This window comes from Talpa occidentalis, unplaced genomic scaffold (assembly GCF_014898055.3).
Source record: "Talpa occidentalis isolate TD23 unplaced genomic scaffold, MPIMG_talOcc4v2.1 talOcc4.14, whole genome shotgun sequence".
Taxonomy (NCBI): Eukaryota; Metazoa; Chordata; class Mammalia; order Eulipotyphla; family Talpidae; genus Talpa; species Talpa occidentalis.
The window spans coordinates 14,935,854-14,943,370 of NW_023601433.1; the positions used below are offsets into that span (position 1 = coordinate 14,935,854).

At 36.4% G+C, this 7,517-nt stretch overlaps 1 non-coding gene across 1 annotated transcript; it reads left to right on the top strand.

Moving 5' to 3' along the window:
• Positions 1 to 1,621: 1,621 nt before the first annotated feature.
• On the top strand, positions 1,622 to 1,697 carry LOC119245346 (small nucleolar RNA SNORD115). The gene has a single exon (XR_005125282.1). It is a non-coding gene; the product is annotated as a small nucleolar RNA SNORD115 (small nucleolar RNA).
• The last annotated feature ends 5,820 nt before the right edge of the window (positions 1,698 to 7,517 follow it).

Below are 7,517 nucleotides of genomic sequence, written 5' to 3' on the forward strand. Positions count from 1 at the left end.
TTATTTATTATTATTATTATTTCCCTGATCCCTTATTAGGTTCCCCTATATTCCTCCTATAAGTGAAACCATCTTATATTTTTCTTCTTCCTTCTGGCATATTTCACTGAGCATAATTCCTTCTAGTTCCATCCATTTTTTTATTTGTATGTCCTCAATCAGTCCATAATCAAATTGATTCTTTAGCTCCTTTATGCTTCATGTGTGTTTTTCAGTGAGCTGGTCTTTTGAAGGTTTAGCTGTGGCCTCAATTATCACTGGTGAGAGTATATACGTCATCATGGATAAAGATAACACACATCAGTGAGCTAGTGGGAATCGAGCCTTAAATCAATAAGCATATTCCAATACTTTATATCTGCAATACACTTGTAATTTTGATTTCTCCTTGAGTGTTAGTTCTGCAAACTAGAGCTATGGACAGTGAAAATGTATCCATAATGCTGAAATGGAGCAGACTGTAAAAATAAAATATTTCTCCTCTGTACACCCACTTTCTGCACTGAGGTCTGTGTGTGCAAAGGTTGAGGCCAAACCCCATGATGCTTTAGGGAAGATAAAAGCTGGGATATGCATAAAAGTCTCAGAATCAATCTTCATAGGTAATGTACCTGTCCATTGTGTACAGGTGTGGATGGGGCATATGAGACACAGGAACTGATCTCTTTCATGGATGTCTTGGAAGACCCTGTTGAACTTTCATTCTAATGGCCAAAAGCCACTTCTGAGGATTGAAAGGTCATCTGTATGTTAATTCCAAGACTCCTGGGCTCCAGGTGATGGTAGCTCTTCCTTAGTAGACCCTTTTGTATAGTAGGCCCAATAGGTCCACTTAAATCCCAGTTAAAGTTCTTCTCTTTAAGAAAAGATGATTAAACAAAACCATCCCAGCTTAAAAAATAAGGCTTCTATGAACTTTCATAGAATCATGTTGAGAACAATGGAGCAACTTAACCTCCACTGTACGATAATGTTTTCAAGTCCCATTCATGACTAAGTTGTTTATTTTTTCTTAGGACATATATTTTATAAGAGGCCCAAATCAGGTCAGTTAGTTTGCTGTGCTTTTCTCATTGATGTTTTTTAAAATGCATATATTTATACCTTCATTACTGATATATTATTTATTAAAATTTGTGGTTTTCATTTATTTTTTCATTCATTCATTTATTGTATTGTACATATATATTTATATATTAGTATATATATTAACATATATTAATATATACTAATATATATATTAATATATATTAGTATATATTTATATATACTATATATTAGTATATATGGCAATATATATTACTATATATAATATATATTAGTATATATATAATTAGTTCTTAATGGAAATGTAAAGGAATTGCATACTAAAGACACAATTCCATAGCAGGTGAGTAGTTTTTTTTTGTTTGTTTTTTTTTTGCAGCTGTCCTACACTCTACCTAGCATCTGTCACCATGAAGTACCCAATCTGCATGCTGACCCTGGGAACTTCCTTCAACTGGATGACACGGGAACTCATAGACACCTGTATTCCATTCTGCAAAATGCAGCTGTGGTAAGCATATTCAGGAGACAATGTTTGGGAACATGTTATAGACAATTGCAGAGTAACTTATTTGGGTCAATGATGAGAACTCATAATGGCTTAAGAGAGATGGTGACCAAAAATCTCTTGCAGGTGTCATCTGAGGCCCAGTAGGTTACTTCTTGGGGCACAATGGTTGGGTGTATTTTCCTTCTGTTGAAATCGTATTTTGTTTGAGATAAACAATCGTATTTTGTTTGAGATAAACAATTGCTTGACGAAATTCTGTGTGGCTCTCTGCCTGATTATTGGCTTCATCTGGTGAAGACCTTTTCATGGTGTAGCTTGTGTTTTTAATTCATACCTCATCACTGGAGGCTCCATTCCTTAGTATCTCTTCTCTCTTTGTGTCTTTCAGTGAAAAGTTCTGCAGAGGGTTTCAACACATGCTGAGTCTCCCGAGGTGAGTGGATATCTGCCCTCACACAGACAGACCTGAGACATGTCCTGTGGGCAAGATCATTGTTAAAATAATAGGTAATGTTATTTCTTTTGGGAAATTAGATCCTATATGTGATATAGGAAAATAGATCCTATATTATACCCTATAATTTCTCATGAAGGTCCACCATTAAGTATTACAACTCTGGACAGACAAATCATATCCTATACCTTATGTGGTGATCACACTTGTAAAAGGAGGAATATTTATTGTTTTGTTCCCCCATACCACATTAACACTTGAGTGAAGAAAGTTGAGACCCAGGAAGTCAAACATTCTTAAGATATGGTAGCTGTTGTGTTCTGCATTAATGTCTCAGAGACTATTCTTAGAGTGAATAATCATACCCACAATATCAACAAGGTGATATTGACAAATATATCCATCCATGGTACTTAGCTGGAGGGCCGTTTGAACTTTTGGCTCTCAGAATGGCAGGTCCTTGAGATGGGTTCCCCTTCAGCTCCTCAATTTAATAAATCCTATACTCTTGGGTTTGTCTGTTATTCCTGACTGGTCTTTGACTTAGTGAGTAACCAAATCAGGCCAGCTATATCCCAAATTTGTTCTTCACAACAAGACCAAAAGCCTGAAACAATGCTAGTATAAGCAGGAAATGTCATATTTGAATGCACTGGATAGCAAGGTGCAACAATTCTGAGAACCATGTTTGAGAACCATTGTGATATCAGTTTTGCTGGATTCTGAGAATGGAAATTGGTGGACATTTGCATTCATTATTGGGATATTTTGTCAGGAATTGTGAGGCACTTCGCAAAAGAGAAATTAGTTTTGGCACCCATGTCGAAATGGGTCCTGCTGGAGTTTGCCTGATGAGTGAAGGTGGGCACATATTTAGGATACCTGACACCAGTTTCTAATGAATTAATTCCAAGATCATTGTGTGTGTGCATGCGTGTGCGTGTGTGTGCACAAAAGGACATTGAGCCCTACTGAGTATTATAACTACTGCTTTTTGAGCACATAGACAAGAAATGAGGGTGTGGAGTTACTGGGAAGGTGAATATCGGTCACCTACAGAGAAGAAACTCTGTGATTGAAGCCTAAGTGCTGGGCCTCTGTGTAAAGTGAAATCAGGAGTTTTTGACCTCCTCCATTGATTCTGAATAATTAATTGATTGATGTATTAAATGTATTTTGTATTTCATAAGAATGTCTGTGTTATTGTGCTATGCATTAATTCTAACTATATACTGATTTATTGAACAGAATATATATGTACAGGAGTTTATGTTTGAAACTCAAGGTTCAAGTAATTAAGTAGATTTCCCAACAGATGTCTCCTTTTCTTTACCAAGGAACAGTTGCCTCTATTTTTTCCTGCTGATCCTGCTACAAAGTGGACATTCCATGTCTAACAGCAAAAAAACAGAAATTCAACCCTCGCTGGATCTGCATTTCCAGAATGACCTATGGTATGTATATTTCGTGGGAATTATATTGAGATGTACAGACTGCTTACTTGGGTCAATGAAGAGAAAAAATGGCTGAGGAGCTGTGATGGCCAAATAAAAATCTTGTAGGACCCATCTGAGGCCCAATTAAGTTCTGATCATTGGTAGCATGTTGAGGATCATTGTTTGCCTCCTTGACCAGTGACTGTGTGGCAAGAGGCAAAAAATTACTTGATCATATCTTGTGTAGCTCGCCTGGAAGATACACGTCAAGATATGGTCAGGGCTTAGATGTGTTTTTATAATTTTATATTCTCAAAACAATCCAACATCAGAGCCAATCCTTAGGTCTTTCATTCTTCTTGTGTGTCTGTCTTTCAGTGAGATGTTCTTTGAAGAATTTGTGGTAACTTCCGTTATGACAGGTGAGTGTTTGCCGTTATAGAGATCATATACAACTTGGGGCTCAGGGAGTTCCACCTATGCTCAACAAATATATTGCAAACAACTTTGTATCTGAAATGTATATATGGGTTTGATTTTTCCTTGAGTGTCAGCTCTGCAAGCTAGAGCTATGGACAATAGAAGTGTATCCTTAATGATGAAGTGGAGCAGACTGTAAAAATAGGTAATTTCTCTTCTGGGAACCCATTGTGAACTTTGAGGTGTGTGTGTACAAAGGTTGAGGAAGATAACTACTGGGAAATGTCTTGGTAATTCAGAATCAATTTCAGTAGGAAACTATCTGTCCACATTGTACAGTGGGTGAGAGTGAGTGTGACACGGGAGCTAATCTTTTCCATGAATGTCTCTTGGAAGACCCTGTTGAGTATTCATTCCAATGGCCAAAAGTCATCTTTTGACGTTCTTTATTCTTCACAATTTCAATTCACTTATTCTGGACTCCTGGTGATACCAGTTACTACTATGTAGTTCAATCTGTGTAGTGGACCCATGTTTGTCCTCTTGTATCCCAATTAAGCACCTCTACTTAAGAAAATATCCTTAAACAATGACATCAAGCTTTAAAATTATTTCTATGAACTTTTCTAGAATGATAAGGAGAATGTTGGTGCAAGTATAACATCCATTTTGTGATTACATAATGTGATAATCTCATACCTTAGTCATTTTCTCTCAGTACATGAGTTTGGGGCATATTTTAAGTGCTGTTTCTCTCATTGATATTTTCTTATATGTACATATTAATCATCAATATATTCATGCAGTCACATGTGTTAATTCATTTATTTTTTTCATTCATTTATTCTTTTATTTATTTATTTTAATGGTTAATGGGACTATAATGCTAGAGACAATATCAGAGATATTGTGTAGTTTTTTTTTTTTTTTTTTTTAAATATTAAATTTTATTTTTATATTCCCCCATACAATTGCAAACGCCCCATTCTGACCCAATCCTTCCCCTCCCGCCCCCCACCCCCCAAAAAGTGTCTTGGTTCAAGTTTTTGTTGATTTTGATTTTCACTTTCTTTATTCATTTTCCTGGTCCCTTATTTAAGTTTTCTAGATTCCTGCTATGAGTGAGACCATCCGTATTTTTCTTTTTCTTTTTGGCTTATTTCGCTGAGCATGATCCCTTCCAGTGCCATCCATGTTGCTGCAAATTGCATGTGTTTATCTTTTTTGAATGCTGAGTAATATTCCATGGTATATATGTACCACATCTTCTTGATCCAGTCATCTATTTTTGGGCATTTGGGCTGTTTCCAAAGCTTAGCTATTGTAAACAGTGCTGCTAAACATAGGAGTGCAGGTGCTCTTTGGAATTGATGTTTCTGTGTCCTTTGGGTAAATACCTAGGAGTGGAATTGCTGGATCAAATGGAAGCTCTATGTTTAGTAGGTCCAGAAATCTCCACACAGCTCTCCATAGTGGTTGGACCAGTTTGCACTCCCACCAACAGTGCACAAGAGTTCCTTTTTCTCCACATCCTCGCCAACATTTGTTGTTGCTAGTTTTTTTAATATGTGCCATTCTCACTGGTGTGAGATGGTATCTCATGGTAGTTTTGATTTGCATTTCCCTGATGACAAGTGATGTTGAACATTTTTTCATATGTCTGTTGGCCATTTGCATTTCCTCTTCAGAGAAGTTTCTTTTTAGCTCTTCTGCCCATTTTTTGACTGGATTATTTTCTTTGTTGTTGCTGAGTCTCATCAGCTCTTTGCAGATTTTTGTGATCAGTCCTTTATCATTAGTGTTGGGTGCAAAAATGTTCTCCCAGTTGGTGGGGTTTCTCTTTGTTTTGTTATTGTCTCTTTTGCTGTGCAGAAGCTCTTTAATTTGATGTAGTCCCAGCTGTTTATCTTTGTCTTCACTATCACTGCTTTGGGTGATGTGTCTGTAAAGATGTCTTTGATGTGCAAATCCCGTAGTGTTTCGCCTATATTTCCTTCTATGTATTTTATGGTTTCAGGTCTTATGTCTAGTTCTTTAATCCATTTTGAGTTGATTTTTGTGTATGGTGTGAGGTAGTGGTCAAGCTTCATTCTTTTGCATGTAGCGACCCAGTTTTCCCAGCACCATTTATTGAACAAACTTTCTTTGCTCCAATGCATAGTCTTTGCTCCTTTGTCAAAGATTAGTTGACCATAAATCTGTGGGTTTATTTCTGGATTTTCTATTCGATTCCATTGGTCTGTATGTCTGTTCTTGTTCCAATACCATGCAGTTTTGATGATTATGGCTTTGTAGTATAGTTTGAAGTCTGGGAGTGTGATGCCTCCATTTCCTTCTTTTTTTTTCAGTAGAGCTTTGGCTATTCGGGGTTTTTGGTGATTCCATATGAATTTCATCAATAATTGTTCTATTTCTTTGAAGAATGCCATTGAGATTTTGATTGGAATAGCATTGAATCTGTATATTGCTTTTGGTAGGATGGCCATTTTAATAATGTTTATTCTTCCAATCCATGAGCAGGGGATGTCTTTCCATTCTTTTGTGTCTTCTTCTATTTCTTTTAACAGTGTTTTATAGTTTTCTTTGTATAGGTCCTTTACCTCTTTTGTTAGATTTATTCCCAAATATTTGATTTTTTTTGTTTCGATAATAAAAGGGGTGGTTTTTTTGATTTCTTCTTCTTCAGATTTATTGTTTGTGTATAGGAAGGCTACTGACTTTTGCGTGTTGATTTTGTATCCTGCCACTTTACTGAATTGATTGATGAGTTGAATTAGTTTTTTCTGGAGATTTTTGGGGTTCTCTATGTATATTATCATATCATCTGCAAATAGTGATAGTTTGACTTCTTCTTTTCCTATTTGGATTCCTTGGATGTCTTTCTCTTGTCTTATTGCTCTGGCTAGGACTTCCAGTATACATTGAAAAGCAGTGGTGAGAGTGGACATCCTTGTCTTGTTCCAGATCTTAATGGAATTGCTTTCAGCTTTTCACCATTGAGAATGATACTGGCTGTTGGCTTGTCATAGATGGCCTTTATGATGTTGAGGTATGTTCCTTGTATCCCAAGAATTTCAAGGGCTTTTATCATGAATGGGTGTTGCACTTTGTCGAAAGCTTTCTCAGCATCTATTGATATTATCATATGGTTTTTATATTTCTTTTTGTTGATGTGTGTGTTGGATAACGTTGATTGATTTTCGGATGTTAAACCATCCTTGTGCCCCTGGAATGAATCCAACTTGGTCGTGGTGAATTATCTTATGGATACATTGTTGGATTCTGATAGCTAAAATTTTATTGAGGATTTTTGCATCAGTGTTCATTAGGGAGATTGGCCTATAGTTTTCCTTTTTTGTGTTGTCCTTATTCGGTTTTGGTATTAGTTGAATATTGGCCTCATAGAACGTGTTTGGTATTGTCCCTTCCTTCTCAATTTTTGGAAGAGTTTGTGAAGGGATAGGCACTAATTCGTCTCTGAATGTTTTGGTAGAATTCATTTGTAAATCCATCAGGTCCTGGGCTTTTGTTTTTGGGGAGGTTTTTGATTACCATTTCAATTTCGCTGCTTGTAATTGGTCTGTTTAGGTGTTCTATTTCTTCTTTATCTAGCTTTGGGTGATTGTAGAGTTGTAGGAATTTGTCCATC